The sequence below is a fragment of the Lontra canadensis genome, unplaced genomic scaffold (genome assembly GCF_010015895.1).
Source record: "Lontra canadensis isolate GAN:19392208 unplaced genomic scaffold, GSC_riverotter_1.0 scaffold45, whole genome shotgun sequence".
NCBI lineage: Eukaryota > Metazoa > Chordata > Mammalia > Carnivora > Mustelidae > Lontra > Lontra canadensis.
In genome coordinates this window covers 3596422-3612518 of record NW_022631039.1, presented here as the reverse complement: position 1 = coordinate 3612518, position 16097 = coordinate 3596422, and positions in this window count along the sequence as shown.

Genomic DNA, 16097 nt, shown 5'->3' with positions numbered 1-16097 from the left:
GTATATAGTTGATCATAGTATTCCCCTAAGATCTTTTTTATTCCTCTAAGGTCATTAGTGATGTTTCCTTTTTTGTTCCTGACTTTAGTAATTTGAGCCTTGCCCCCCCCACCCCCCAATCATTTTAATTAGAGGTTTACCAATTTTATTATCTTTTTAAAGAATAGGCTTTTGCTTTTAAACTTGATCTTAGTCAAAAGGCCGAGAAGTGATTGACTTTTGCTTTTGTTGATATTCTCTATCACTTTTCTATTTTCAATTTCATGAATCTCCACTCTGATCTTTATTACTTTCTTCCTTCCATTTGCTTTTGGCTTCATTTCTTTTTCTTCTTCCCGTGTCTTAAGATAGAAGGTTGGGTTATTGATTTGAGATCATTCTTCTTTTTAAATACAGGTATTTACAACAATAAATTTAGCTCTGAGCACCGTTTTAGCTTCACCCCATAAGTTTCAGTATGTTGTATCTTTGTTTTCATTCATCTCGATGTACTTTTTTTTTTTTAAGATTTTTTATTTTTAAGCAATCTCTACACCCAACCTGGGCCTCGAACTCATGACCCCAAGATCAAAAATCACACACTCCACCAACTAAACCAGCCAGGCATCCTTCAATGTATTGTCTCATTTCCCTTGTGATTTTTCTTCATTTAGGTGTGTGTTAGGGGCACCTGAGTGGCTCAGTGGGTTAAGCATCTGCTTTCAGCTTGGGTCATGATCCCAGTGTCTGGGATTGAGCCTCACATTGGGCTCCCTGCTCAGCAGGGAAGTCTACTTGAGATTCCTCTTTCCCTCTGCCCCCACCCCCAATTCATGCTCTCTCCCTCTCTCAAATAAATAAATAATTTTTAAAAGGAGTCTGTTGTTTAATTTCCATGTATTTCTGAACTTTCCCAATTTCTTTGTTACTGGTGTTATCTAATTTTACTCCATGACTGAAGAACATGTATTTTTCATTTCATTACATTTTAATGCTTTTAAACTTTTTGAGGCTTTTTTATGACTTAGTAGATGATCTATACTGGATCTATACTTGAGAAGAATATGTTTTCCTGTTGTTGTATAGTGTTCTGTAGAAATCTTTTCTGTCTCTAGTTGGTTTATATTGTTGTTCAAGTCCTTTATTTCCTTGTTGAGTTTCTACCTCCTTGTTCTGTCTGTTACTAAAAGTGCAGCATTGAAGTCCGCAACTATAATTATTGATTGTATGTGTCTCTTTAGTTCTGTCAAGTTTGTTCTTCATGTATTTTGAGGCTCTGGTTTCAGATGTACATATGCTCACAATTATTAAATCTTCCCAATGAACTGACCCTTTCATCATTATAAAATGTTCCTCCTTATCTACAGTAACATTTTGTTTTTAAGACTATTTTGTCTGTAGGGACGCCTGAGTGGCTCAGTTGGACAACTGCTTTCGGCTCAGGTCATGCTCCCGGAGTCCCGGGATCGAGTCCCCGCATTGGGCTCCCAGCTCCACGGGGAGTCTGCTTCTCCCTCTGACCTTCTCCTCACTCATGCTCTCTCTCACTTCCTCTCTCTCAAATAAGTAAATAAAATCTTAAAAAAAAAAAAGACTATTTTGTCTGTATTAGTATAATCTCTTCAGCTTTCTTACAGTTGCTAATATACCTTTTTCTTTCCTTTTACTTTCAATCTGTCTGTATCTTTGCATCTAAAGTGTGTGTCCTGGGGTGCTTGGATGGTTCAGTCAGTTGGGCCTTGGCATTCAGCCCAGGTCATGATCCCAGGGTCCTGGGATCAAGCCCCAAGCCTGCTATCCCTCTCCTGCTCCTCTTGTTTGTGCTCTCTCTCTGTGTCAAATAAATAAATAAATGCTTAAAATATATATATATAAAAAAACAGAATAGAGTTCGTTCTCATTTTTTATCCAGTATGACAATCTCTGCCTCTTGACAGAATTAATCCATTCACATTTAATGTTGTTACTGCTATCATTGAGTTTACATCTGCCATTCTACTTTTTGCTCTCTCTATGCTTTATGCCATTTTTGTTCATCTGTCCTTTATTCTTTCTTTTGCATTAATTTAACATTTTGTAGTGTAACATTTAAATTCCTTTTACTGATTCTTTCACCATACAAATTTGTTATTTTCTAATGGTTGCTCTAAGGTTTCCCATATACATCTTAACATCAGAATCTACTTCAGAATTGTAATAGCTAATCCCAGTGAGATGTAAAAATATTACTCCTATATTGCTCTGCTCCATCTTCTACATTTTATTCTATTATTGACACACTTATTCCATCTATGTACTTTACAAACCCAACAATACATTTCTATAATTATTATGTTACATAGTTTTATGTCTCTTAAAGAGGATGAGAGAGGAAATAAGAACAAGTATTTATAGAGCTTGTTATATGAACCTTCTTACTTGCCATTTCTGATTCTCTTCATTTGTTCCTTGTGCATTCAAGATACCATCTGGTGTTGTTTCTTATTCTTATACAGCTTTGCTCCCACTTGCCTCCTTTGTGCTGTTATTGTCAAATGTTACATTTTTATATGATATCAACCCAAGAATACAAGTATATACATGTACGTGTATAGTTTTATACAACTGCTCTTCAAATCAATTGAGAAGAAAGAAGAAAAATGTGCATTTATACTGTCTTTTATAATTACATAATTACCTTTATTGGTGTTTTTTCCTTTTTTGTGTAGATTTGAACTACTGCTTGAGGTTATTTATTTTCAGCCTTGCAGAACTTTCTTTAGCACTTCAGATCTGTCTGATAGCAATAAAGTTTTGTTTATCAGTAAATGCCTTGATTTCATCTTCATTTTTGAAAGATAGTTTTACTGGATGTCAAATTCTTGGTTGACAGGCTTTTTTCTTTGAGCACTTGGATCGCATCATGCCACTATCTTCTGGACTCCATGGTTTCTGATGAGAAGTCAATTGTTAATCTCATTCCTTAAATATGAAGAGTTTCCTGTTGCTGATTTCAAGATTTTCTCTTTGTCTTGTCTTTACCCACACCTTGGGTAGATTTTCCACCCTATAAGTGGAGGTTGTATGGAGAAAGAGAACTCTAGACCCCTCAGTTTCTCTGGCCTGGATTAGAGCTCCTGCAACAGACTGCTGGGGGAGGTAGAGGAGGATGAGAACACTGGTGGTCTACCCCTCCTGGGAGATACAATAGCCCTCAACTGGGATAACGTTCTTGGCTGCACCCACCCAGAGTGGAGCTTCTATCACACTGAGCTGAGAGATTGGTTGGGAGGCAGGGAGAGGAAGCACATCATGGCTCAAATGCCACAGGCTGATGATTCTTAATGTGATTTTGTATGTTTTCTTGAATAAATGTCTTTCCCGCTGTTGTATGCCTTTATGACAATTTCCAGAATGTTGTTTTTTAATACTTTTTTAATACTGTTTTTTAATACTTTTTACTCATTAATGGTTGTTTTGCTGGGTGAGAGATTCATAGAGCTCCTCATACTGCCATTTGGAAGTTGTCTCTGCTACACATTGTTTCAAAGGTTGCATAATCTGGAGGAGACTGCGTGGCTCAGTTGGTAGGCTGTCCTACTCTTGGTTTCAGCCGGGGTCATGGTCTTGGGGTTGTAGCATTGAGCCCTACCATGGGTTCACACTGGGCACAGAGTCTGCTTATCCTCTCGCTCCCTTTTTGCCCCTCCCCCACTCATGTGTGTGTGCATGTGCACATGCTCTCTCAATCTCTCCCTCTAAAAATAAATAATTTTAAAAAGTCTTAAAAAAAAGAAAGTTGCGTAATTTTGCATCTTTCTTTTTTGACTTGGCTTAATAACTTTCTATATTATTATAAATTCTTCCCAAATAATTCACAACTAATTGTTGCACAATAGTCCATCAAATTGGATATACCATACATCAATAAACCTTTTATTTTAGAACAGTTCAGGTTTACAAAAAAAAAAATGGGAATTGGGGTGCCTGGGTGGCTCAGTGGGTTAAGCCTCTGCCTTCAGCTTAGGTAGTGATCTCAGGTCCTGGGATCGAGCCCCGCATCAGGCTCTCTGCTCAGCAGGGAGCCTGCTTCCCCCTCTCCCTCTCTGCCTGCCTTTCTGCCTACTTGTGATCTCTGTCCGTCAAATAAATAAAATCTTTTTTAAAAATGGGAAGAAATATTTGCAATAAATGCTAAACTCAGTTTTACCTATATTAACATCCTACATTTACTCTACCATTTGTTTCTCATTTTTACCTATTTAAGTAATGACATGGTGAACATCTTTGTGCACAAATATTCTTTTGTATTTTCAGTCATTGACTTGGTGCCGATTTTTTTCAGAGCCTTGATTATGTGGTCAAAGGATTTTAAGTCCCTAACTTGAATCTATTACCAAAATTCTACTTGGCCTCACAGTTTTCACCCTGTATGTTATGATTTCTGGTTCTTTCAGGTAAAAGGTGTGTCTCTTAAGCATGGCCACTGGCAAGGGATGACCATGAAGCTAACTGATTTGCAAAAATTGACTAAAGTCCTAGGTAAAATGATCTTGACATCCCAGCAGACATGGCCTTGCTATGTCAGTCACCCATACTGATCAGCCTAATCATGATTAAATATATAAAGGGCAGCTAGCTTTTTAAATGTGACAAGATAGAGAACCAAACAAAAGTTACTTAAATTTGGTTCTATAGGGTGGCATGTTGATCTAGAGAAGTGGTTCTCAGGTATGATTTCCAGAACTGCAGAGTCACTGGCCTAGACAAGTCAGAGAGTGAGGCCTGACACCAACACTCAGGTGTAGGAATCAAAACTTTCAGACCTTAAAATCTACCCGCTTAGCCTCACATCTAGCCCCAAGTGTTGTCTGCTGTAAATATTGTGGCTTTCCCCAACTGATAAAGGACAGAGGAAGGATAGAAGATTAACTTCACGATAACCATTTGGGAGTGATCTGACATAGGAAAAAAAGGTGATAAGTCACCAATAATACAAAACCACTCTTTGGTATTCAGGCCAGGCTGACTGTAGCTGGAGGGAGGTTGCTAGAGCTCACAACATGTAATAGGTGAGCTCAATGTTCTCTCTGAACTGGGGTTTGAGAGCAAGGTTTGCCTCTGGCCTCAAATAACCCTTATTGTACACAGATTTGGGCTGAAACGGGCAAATTAGAGGGCTTCTGAGACTCATTTCTTGAACATGAAGGCTACTCTACTACCTGAGTAGCCATTGGCCAGTGGGCCACAGTGAATGAGTCTATGACAGCAGGGAACTGTGGTCACACAGCCTGAGAGAGGCATCCTCACGGAGGTCATGAATGTGTTTGAGGCTCCCCAGAAAGGGGATTTCTGCAACAGGAAGCTTTCCCCCACCGACCCCAGTAGTGCTGAGGGATATAGGGTCAAAGTCTCAAAAGCAGAGCTTGGTTTGCATGTCCTGCGTTCATTAAAAAATCATATAAATGCTGGGGAATTTTAAATGCTTATAAATGCTTCACAGTATAAGGGGCCAAGCCAAACTCTGGCAGCTGAGGGGTTTCCCCAGAGTTTAGGAGCTCAAACTTCTCCCTCACTCTGGTGCCTTGAGAGTGGGGGTGGGTGGTAGGCTATGGGGCAGGCTGATGGGCCTGAGGCCAACCAACCCATGCAGTGACTCTGGAGCCTTGTCCCACTACTGACTGCTGGAGGCTGGGGAAGGAGCTTGGGAAGGAAGGAGGAAAGCACAGAATTTGTCATGCCCAGGTCTAACGATAGGAAACTAGAGGCAGAAAGTGGCCTTATCTCCCGGCGGAAGGCAAGCCCAGCTGGGATCCCAGGGAAGTTTAGTTCCCCTCTCTGAATTAAAGTAGGGCTCGCTGTCTGATCTACGACAGGGGTGAGGGGGTAAGAATGTGGGTCTCTAGAAGACCTCAAGTATGGGAATGCTACTCTTGATGTACAAAATGAAAAAAATTTGTCTAAAATTCCCAGCTCCCACTCCTGCCAAAACTTGATAATCATAAGGAACTATCCACAGAAGAGGAAAAAGCACCTGCCTTTCTTACTGTCATCCCAAATGCTTCCCAGATCTTTCCAACTTGGGGTACAAATGATGTTCCATCAGTAGGTAACCCCAGCTGTATCTAGTGCCAAATCTCACCTGAATAATTGCTAGACTTCTGACCCTGTTAGCGTTCCTCTCCCCATTATGATCCCCCCAGAGTGCTCAGAAGATCTTCCAGGTGTTCCTGAGGGAGCCTGGCCCAGTGCCTGAGCCCTACTCCAGACTGTGACCTCAGCCTTCCCCTTGGGCCAAGAACCCTGGCAGACTGCACACGGCCACCTACAAAGAAAACTGTTCTGGGACACCCTGTTACTCTACCGGGAGGAGCAAATAGTTCTTTGTCACTTGTCTTGTTTGGTCTGGGAACTGGGAGAAATTAAGATATCCAGGCAAAAGAGCAACCTGGAGTTCAGAGACCAGACAGGTCAGTATGTACTGCATGTTTATGGACACAAATGTGTACTGTGCAAACCGGTGTTCCTAATAATTGCCTCTGATACATGAAAGTATGCTATAGCGCCCTGCGAGTTCAACATAGCTTTAAAATTAAGACACACATAATATAACATGCACATGCCATTTTTCCATTTTTTTTCCTTAGAGTTAATCTTCTCAGATTGTCAGAGATGATAATGATTATTGTTTGCCTGGGTAGCTCTGGCCTGGAAGAAGACTGCAGAAGGAAATGGACTAACAGTAACATTAGCCCTTTACACTGGGTTTAAGGAGCAGTGCCTGGGGCCGTGGCCAGGGGCCGGGGGTCATCATGGGGGAGCTGTTTTAGAGAAACTTGGCCACATTCCTAGGAACAGAAGATTTCATCCAATAGTTTGATCAATTCCCATGGTGATATTGGTTAGATATTTTAAAAAATAGCTGGGGCACCTGGGTGGCACTGTCAGTCAGGCACCTCTTAGTTTCAACTCAGGTCATGATCTCGGGGTCCTGGGATGAATCCCCGTGATGGGCTCCCTGCTCAGTGTGATCTGCTTGGGATTCTCTCTCCCTCTCCCTCTGACCCTCCCTCTTGTTCTCTCTCTCTCAAAATAGATATATCCTTTAAAAAAATCTATCTATATATTTTTTGCTTTTTAAAACTTTACTGATGTGCTTTTGGCTTGAAAAGTAAGGCATAATTGTTTAAACAAATCAAATAATTCAGAGGCAATCCCACCATTTCGTGTTTTGCCACTTTCCTGACATTTATTTAAATACATGTAAACGTATTCAGGTACATAGGCATTTTCCCCCCCACAAGGCCAGTCTAATCCTTAGATACTGATACGTGCATCTCTTGTGCCAGGGAGACAATACAGTAGTGTTCAGAGTTGTAATAAACAGCCAGAGCTATGGTGTCAAAAGATGAAAACTCTTCTCAGCTCCTTTGTATTTGAGAGCACACTTAAGGGATATCTGTTATTATTCCCATTTTACAAATGGGAATACGGAGGCTTCAAGCAGTTAAGCATGACCGTGGGGTCTGTGAGGACGCTCGTTCACCACAGTATCCCAGCACCCAACACAGAGCTCCACACAGAGATTGTGGCTACACGAGTGTTGTGTGGGTTCATGTGAACAGCCAGCAGGAGAAGGGTTTGAACCGGGTGCGCCTGCCTCCATCAACAGCCTTGAGGTCGTGACCCTGGGGAGAGGCTACAGAGCTGTGTACATGGGTCTCCCCTTAGCGCACGAAAATTATGGCGAAGCTCCCCCTTCTTTTTTTTTTTTTTTTAAGATTTCATTTTATTTATTTCATAGAGAGAAAGACAGCGAGAGAGGGAACACAAGCAGGGGGAGTGGGAGAGGGAGAAGCAGGCTTCCCGCTGAGCAGGGAGCCTGATGCGGGTCTTGATCCAAGGACCCTGGGATCCTGACCTGAGCTGAAGCCAGACTCCCAGCGACTGAGCCACTCAGGCGCCCGGGGAACTCCCCCCTTCTGAACCTGCCCTGCCTCGGGGCAGGTGTATCTACCAGGCCTGGCAAGTAGAACAGCACCCGTGGCCGAGTCCCTTCCCCAGGGCCCTGCCCAAGGTTGTATCCATCTAACGTCTCCGTGAAAATGACTCCTGGTATTCCTGATGTCCCCAAGACAGACGAACAGCAAAGCTTCCTGGAGGCTGGCCAAGGAGGGGGGCTCCTATCTTGTGGATGGAAGAGAAACAAATGAAGAGATGAAGAGATGAGCTCTGGACACCACAGGCTCTTGGGCATGTGCATCAGAGTATCTCATTCTTACCCCGAATGGCAGTGTGATTTTGCAGACAAGGACACTGGGACTCAGTGAGTTGTAGGGACTGTCCCCAGCTCTTAGGACCCGAGCCCACATGGTCTGACGGCCAGGGCAGGCTCCCCCACAGTCAGCTGCCCAGAAATGCCTTCATGTCTCCCGGAAGAGCTCAATGCCGTTGTTGGTGAGCTCGCAAGGATGCAATGGGCCCATTTCCTCTGCCATTAACTCCCGCCACTGCCCCTCTAGATCTCACCAGTGAGAAGCTAAAATAGCACAAGAAGAAATTAAGGACGCAGACCTGAGCCATTTTTCCACTATGATGTTTGCAAAAAATGCTCCCTGGTTTTATTTTTATTTGTTTTGGTTTGAGTGGCAAAAGCTTTGGAGAAAAAAAAAAAACAACCATAAGACTAAAGTCAAATGGACTATCTAAAATCCAGGGGGAAGAATGGGGCTAGGTGAGTAGAAGTGGGGCACAGCCAGCTTCCTGGAAGCAGCAGGGTAGAGAAGAAGAGCTTTGCGATTGTTGAGCGAGACTGATACAAAGCGAAGGTCAAGCAAAGCTTTATTTCGCGCCAAGCATCGAGAATCAAACTGACCAGCCAGGGACGTCTCTTGCAAAGAGGCGACCCCCCTCTTCTTTACAGACTAGCATTTAAGGGCAAAACTGACCAGCCAGGGACGCCTCTTGCAAAGAGGCGACCCCTCTCTTCTTTACAGACTAGCATTTAAGGGCAAAGGCCATGTGGTTGGGCCTGGCCACGCAGAGGTGGCCAGTGAGACTGTAACACAGAGAAAGCTGCACAGTCCTGCTAGGTCACACACAGGTGGCCAATTGAATTACAATTTACCCTATAGTAGCTATTTGAACCAGCCTATCATTTGGTCAGAATTGGCACCCAAAGGGCACCCAAAGGGTGGGGCCCATACTCCTTGGTAGCTAGGGAGAGAGTATGCGCCCCCACGACTGGATACCTCCACCTGGCCTGACCCACCCTTGTATTTGGGCTTTGTAACCTGGGACTGGTTTCCAGGACTTGCTTTCAAGTAAGTTCCCTGGGCTGGGGGCGGGGGGAGAGCAGGGTCAGGATGGAGCTGCTCTGGCTAATAGGCCCTTATACGATTTAGGGCAAGGAGGAGGGGGGAACTCAACTGGTGTCCCCGCTGGCCAGGGTGTAGAGGAAATAGACAAAAGCAACATCCAAGGTTGATGTTTCTGAGAATGTGCCCCAGACTGCATGGGACTCGGAGGCTGCCAGACCCCGGAGAATGCAGGAAGGGACAAATGGGAGAGCATCACAAACAGGCAAGGCCAGCCACGGGGGATGTGAGAACGCTTTCTAGCAATGCCAAGGGGCTCTCGGGATATTGGAGTCTGGGGTGTAGGGCTGGAGCCCTAGAGTCTGGGCAGGGAGGAGGAGCTCCTGCATGGGAGGCTAGCAAGGAAGGCAGCCTTTCCGGAACATGCCAGACAGCAGCTCCTGTCAGCGTGCACCCAGCTTGTAGCTGCAGGCTGAGAATGCTGGCGAAGAAGGGAAGGCACACTATTATCATTTTTTTTTTCACAATTGCATATATTGCCACAGACTCACTCATTTAAAAAAAAAAAAAAGAGCAATATCTTAAAAGCTGCATTTGAATCAAGGGTCTGTATTTGTCTCTGAACTGAGTAATGACTGGAGGCTTGGTGATATATTTCTGGAGCCAAGCCCATTGGACCGGCTTCCCTCCTGTCCTCCCCCCTCCACTGCACTCCCCTCTGCAGCAGCACACACCGCACAGTCCGCACCCGACCCGTCTGCCCCTCAGGCTTGGGTCCTCTCCGCTCCCTGCAGCGGCCTTGCCCCAATTCAGTGAAACCCACCAGCCCCAAAGACGTGGCCATGCTGTTCCCGCACTCCACAGCTTATTAACACGGAAGCGGGGATCACATTTGAAAGCAAGCACTGCCTTCATCTTATTGTGATGCTGTTCTCTGATTCTCCTGCCCCTGCTCTGAATAATCAGTATTGCGGGGGGGTGGGGAGGAGAGAAAGAAATGGTTAACCTCTCCATTGGCCTTCAGCTTGGTGGCTCCAATGAGCTGTCACAAACGGCGTCCCGTAACAAATGAGATTATGGCTCTCTTCATTATCCCCCCTTCTCAGCGGGTACAGTAGCGGCGCCGAGACCTTCAGGGATCCCGTCAAGCAAACCCCACGCTGGAGATGTTTAAATTCAAAACGCCACCCTCGGCTGCACCTGTTCCTTCCCAGCTACCGTGGTGAATCTGGGGTTTACACAGAACGCCTTGAAAATTTATTTTAAAGTACGTGGAGGCTTGTTTTGGGATGGAAAAGGTGTTTCGACGTGCATCGAAGACAGCAAGGCCGCAAATGGAGTGTAAATGCGACAGGATCCCAACCCGAGATTTCCGTTTCAGCCCAGCGCACTCACAGCAATAATCTACATTGTGCCCAGCCAAGTGGTGAGTGACTATGTTAGGAAGATTAATGGATTATTTTTTTAATCCACTAGAACTGAAACCACGGCCCCTCTATCAGAAACGTTAATAACTAAAATGGACTGAATTCACATACCTCTTTTCTTCAAGATTCTCAAAATGGTTTTTGCCAAATGTAACTTACCAAATCACGGATTAATTTAAAGAGGTCAACCGGACCCATGGCTTATTGAAAGAAGAAGTCTGAGGCCCGGGGAAGCTCGAGAGCCGGTCCAGGTCTTGCCTCCACTGCCCAACACCCTCGCTACTGGAAGCAGCTGCACCCGCTTGTCAGAAAAGCAGACGCTCGGGCCCCACCCCAGACCTGCTGAATCAGAATCTGCATTTTAGCAAGAGCCCTCAGTCCCAGGAGCCGCCCTGCGTTACAGTGGTCGCAGAGCTGTGACCTTTGCCTTTGACATCAGACCATTTTCTGGACATGCCCAAGGAAGTCCAATAAAATAAGGACAATAATCATGTGGATAGGCCATTCTTTACCGAAAGAAAAGTGTTACAGTGGCATCTGATCATGGCAATGGAAGGAAAAGATCAGAAGAGGATCCTCGTGGGATTTTTACAGAGAACTTCCTCTGGGCACCCTGGGGAAACGGGGTCCCTGCCCTGAGCAAGCTTATAATCAGGTAGGAGAGAGAACTCCAGAGCCCTGGAAGCAAAACCAGGCCATTGACTTCTAAATCAGGGTGTAGAGTTCGGAGAGAATGTCCAGTGGGTCACCGCTCATTTCTCCCCCTTTCTGTTGCCAGAGCGATTTCTACAGTGCAGTTTGTTTGGTTTTTTTTTAAGATTTTATCCATTTACTTGACAAGTAGGCAGAGAGGCAGGCAGAGAGGGAGAGGAAAGCAGGCTCCCCGCTGAGGAGAGAGCCCAATGCGGGGCTTGATCCCAACAACCCTGGGACCATGACCTGAGCTAAAGGCAGAGGCTTACCCCACTGAGCCACGCAGGCGTCCCTGACACTGCCGTTCTGACCGACTCGCACATGTCCGACATCCACCAATGCAGTGCAGGGTAAAGTGCAACATGCCCTGAGTAGTTAGTGGGGCCCCTCTCCAGCCTCGGCACCCTCCTTTCCATCACCCTCTTTCACTCCCCTCTGCCCCAAAAAGACTAAATTGCTGGCAGTTAGCTCCCTCGCCTGTCGTGCCTTTGTTCATTCTGGGACTTTTGCAAGAGGCTTCTCCCCTGAATGCATTCTCCCTTCCGCATCCCCTTAGCTGGATCATCTTTTCTCATCCTTATGGTCTTTTACTTAAGATTTTATCTATTTATTTGGAGGGGGGAAGAGCAGAGGGAGAGAGAGAAGCAGGCTCCCTGCGATGTGGGGCTTGATCCCAGGACCCTGAGATCATGATCTGACCTGAAGGCAGATGCTTAACCTACTGAACCACCCAGGAGCCCCAACCCTATGGTTTTTGATGACCTGCCCTAGAAACACCCTCCAAAATTTGGTTACGTCCCACCTCTTTGTGCTCACATTATGCCGAGTTATGGACTAAATGCCTACGCTCTCCCGGAATCCCTTTGTTGAAGCTCCAAGCGGATGTGATGAGGTGACAATATTTAGAGGTGGGGCCTTTGGAAGGAATTAAGTCTAGATGAGGTCATGAGGCCTCAGGATGGGTTCGAAAACTTTATAAAAAGAAAGAGACACCAGTGCTCGCTCTCTCTATGCTGTGAGGACACACAGCAAGGAGGCAGCTCCCTGTAAGCCTACAGGGCCTTGCTCCATGAACCAAACCTGCCCGCACCTTGATCTTGGACTTACTTCCCAGCCTCCAGAACTGTGGGAAGTAAAACGTCTGCTTTTTAAGCTGCCTTGTCTCTGGGCTCTCGTTGGCGCAGCCCAAGCAAGAGCGAGACGCCGGGTACTCACAGCCGTCACGGCTGGCTGGTCTGTACTCCTATGTCTTCCCACAAAAGGCAAGCTCCTTGAGGCTGGGGAACACATCTCTCCCTCAGTATTCCAGAACACGGGGCTCAGCACATCAAGCACACTCCATAAGTGCTTGCTGAGTGGAGAAAAAGAGTGTGCAAATAAATCTGTGCTTGCGGGAGGCCGAATGTGTTCTGGGCCCGGAAAGATCTTAAAGGCTATGGAGGGGCAGGACGACGGGGTGCTTCAGTCAGTTGAGCATCCACCTCTTGGTTTTCTGAGCAGGTCGTGATCTCAGGGTCATGAGATCGGGCCCCCTGTCAGGCTCCGCACTTAGCGTGGTGCCTGCTTGAGGTTCCGTCTCTCCTTCTCCCTCGGCCCCTCCCCCATCGCTCACCCACAGGGGGTTGCTCTCTGTCTCAAATAGATGAATCAATTAATTAAATAAATAAAGGCTGTGGAGAGGAGGAAAGACGCGCATAGGCAGAGAAACAAAGATGGTGGTTAGTGCTTGAGTGAGTGTGTGGAGGGAACAGAGGAGGGGAGAAGGTTAGGAAGGATTTGTCTGAGACAGGGAGGAGAGAAAATAGGATTTGAGGTTAAGCAAAGGAAGTTGACTTTTTATTGATACTGCTTTTCAAATTTTTCAAATACTTTATCAAAGTATAACACAGATACAGTGAAGTACATGTGCCCTAAGAGTAGGGTTGATTAATTTCTATCTATGTATACTGTTACGGGCTGAATTATATTATCTCCCTGCCAAAATACATATGCTGATGTCCTGAGCCCCCCAGTGCCTTTAAATGTGTTTGGAGATAGGGTCTTTAAGTACCTAATTAAGTTAAAGTGAGATCATTTGAGTGGGCCCTAATCCAGTAATGATATCATTAGGGTATGCCCATAAGCAAAGGAGGTTAGGACACAGTCATAAGAACAGAGTAGGCACAGATACACACCGAGGGAAAACCATCTGAAGGCACATGGAGAAGACAGCCACCTGCCAACCACGGAGAGAGGCCTCGGAAGGAACCGACCCCGCCAACACCTTGATCTTGGACGTCCAGCTCCCAGGACTTGAGAATATAAATTTCTGTTGTTTAAGTCTGCCACTTTTTTGTTTTTTGGGTTTTTTTGTACAGTAGCACAAGGAGACTAACACACACACACCATGGAAACACCATCCAGATTCAGATCCAAAATATTCCCAGCACCCACAAAAGGAGCCTGCCTTCAACCACAAAGACAGTTGGATGCCGTTTTGGGCTCCTAAGCAGGAGACTTGCCCAGGGAAAATGAATTTTAGGAAGATTAGCAAGGTTACTGGATTGCAGAGGCTAGGATGAACTGGCAGTGGGGGTGGTGGGGATGAGTAGGGCAGGGAGAGAGACGGGTGAGGGAGAAGGTTCAGAATCTTGTGAAAGTCAGGGAGTCAGTCAGAGGTGGCAGTGAAAGGGACTAAAAGTCATTTTACTCACCGGATGGGAAAACAGCAATGGGGAACAAGAGGGGAGAATTGGAAGGGGCTCCAAAGTCTTGGTCTAGGAGACCACAGTGAGAAGTGTGTTGGATGTCTGGGGGAAGAGTCAGCTGGCATGGGACACCATGAGTGTCATGCTGGGTTCACTGGGTTTAGGTGCATATGACAAGCCCAGATGGTAGAAGTACAATCCTGGAGCCCGAGGAGAGCCAGGAGAGGATGATAAAGCAACTGGGGTTAGAGATGCGGACTGTGTGTAGCAAGGAGGCAAGACAGCCAACATGATAACGAAATGAGCACAGCAGCTAACTACTGGGAGAGTGTCGTGCTAAAGGCTCCTCCATAAGCCATCTCCATTAACCCTCACCGTGGTCCTCAAGACAACATTCTGTCCTCATCTGTTTGACCAAGGAGGAAACAGGCACAGATTGATATAAGTAATTTGTCTAACAAATTAGTAAGAGGCACGCTGACCCCAGTTCTCCCAAATTAGATCCTCGGAGGAAAGAAGAACCCACTTTTTTTTTTTTTAAGGATTTTATTTATTCATTTGAGAGAAGACCGAGAGCCCGCGGGAGCAGAGAGGAGGGGCAGGGAGAAAGAATCGGAAGCAGGCTCTACCCGGAGCATGAAGCAGGAGGTGGAGCTCGATCCCACAATCCGGAGATGATGACCTGAGCCAAAGCCAAGAGCTGGACGCTTAACCGACTGAGCCTCCTAGGAGCCCATGACCTTTTTTTTTTTTTTTTTAAATCTCCCAGTCTCCAAATAAACTAGCCTTATGCTATTCTATTCCATTGTTTAAAATTCTTCAAGCTATGAGGGGCGCCTGGGTGGCTCAGTGGGTTAAGCCTCTGCCTTTGGCTCAGGTCATGATCTCAGGGTCCTGGGATCGAGCCCCGAATCAGGTTCTCTGCTCCACGGGGAGCCTGCTTCCCCCTCCCTCTCTGCCTGCCTCTCTGTTTGTGATCTCTCTCTGTCAAATAAATAAATATCTTAAAAAAAAAATTCTTCAAGCTATGATGCTGATGTCTTCAGAAATGAACAAGTCTTTGCCTTCAGTAAGTTTCTCCTGATGCCTAACCTCCAACACCCTGGTTCCATTTTAATAAAGGATGCTGCCTTCCCTCCACTCCGCATTCCTGGCAAGTCTGGGTCAGCTGCCCAGCTTTACTATTACCTCACATCCTTGAAGGAAAGGCTATTTACTGGCCGCTGTTAAAAATGTGAACTTCTTACACTTTTCCTGTGCTTCTGGCAGAAGCGCCTCCTCCAAGGTCACTTTCCTCTGGGACCCTTCAGGTTTCTTCTTCTCTCTGGCACATGGAACCCCAGTATAGCTCACAGTCCTCCCACGTCCCAGGGAAGGCAAGATTACATTTCCACAAATGTGCTTCCGTGCCGATTTTGCAATTTCAGAGTTGTTCCACAAGCCTGGAGGAACATCTTATACTGAAGCGAATAAAAGGCACCGGCAGGTGCAAAGCTCTGAACCAACAGGACTTAGCCCGAAGGGTCTCTAGGCCCTTCCCTCCATTCAGTTTTGTCTCCTCGTTTACTGTGTTCCAGATCCATCTCTCTGTGCATTCATTTTTAAATTTTTGTTCCGATAATTGTGCATTTATAAAATCACACCTCATGTGCACCCAGCAAATGTGCAAACTGTTTCATAATTAAAGAGATTTCTACCCCCTGGAACCTGGCATGCGTGGTTAAAATACAAGATTTGCTCATTGTCTTAGTGGAATGTGTGCCTAAAGGGCTGGAGCCCCATTCAGGATCAACAGCTGACACGAGGCTCAGGGCAATCAACCATTATGTCTGAAGTCCTACATGGCCATTATCAAGTTATGGTACTTATTTTTGACTAAGAAAAATCCATTCCTTTTAGCGGTACAGCAAGATTCTTTGGGGAAAACAAAATACTAAGTCTAGAAACATTCTGGATTCCTGATTATTGGTTTTTTTCCTCCCGAGTCATCTGAGAGACATTTCTTATTCCATGGC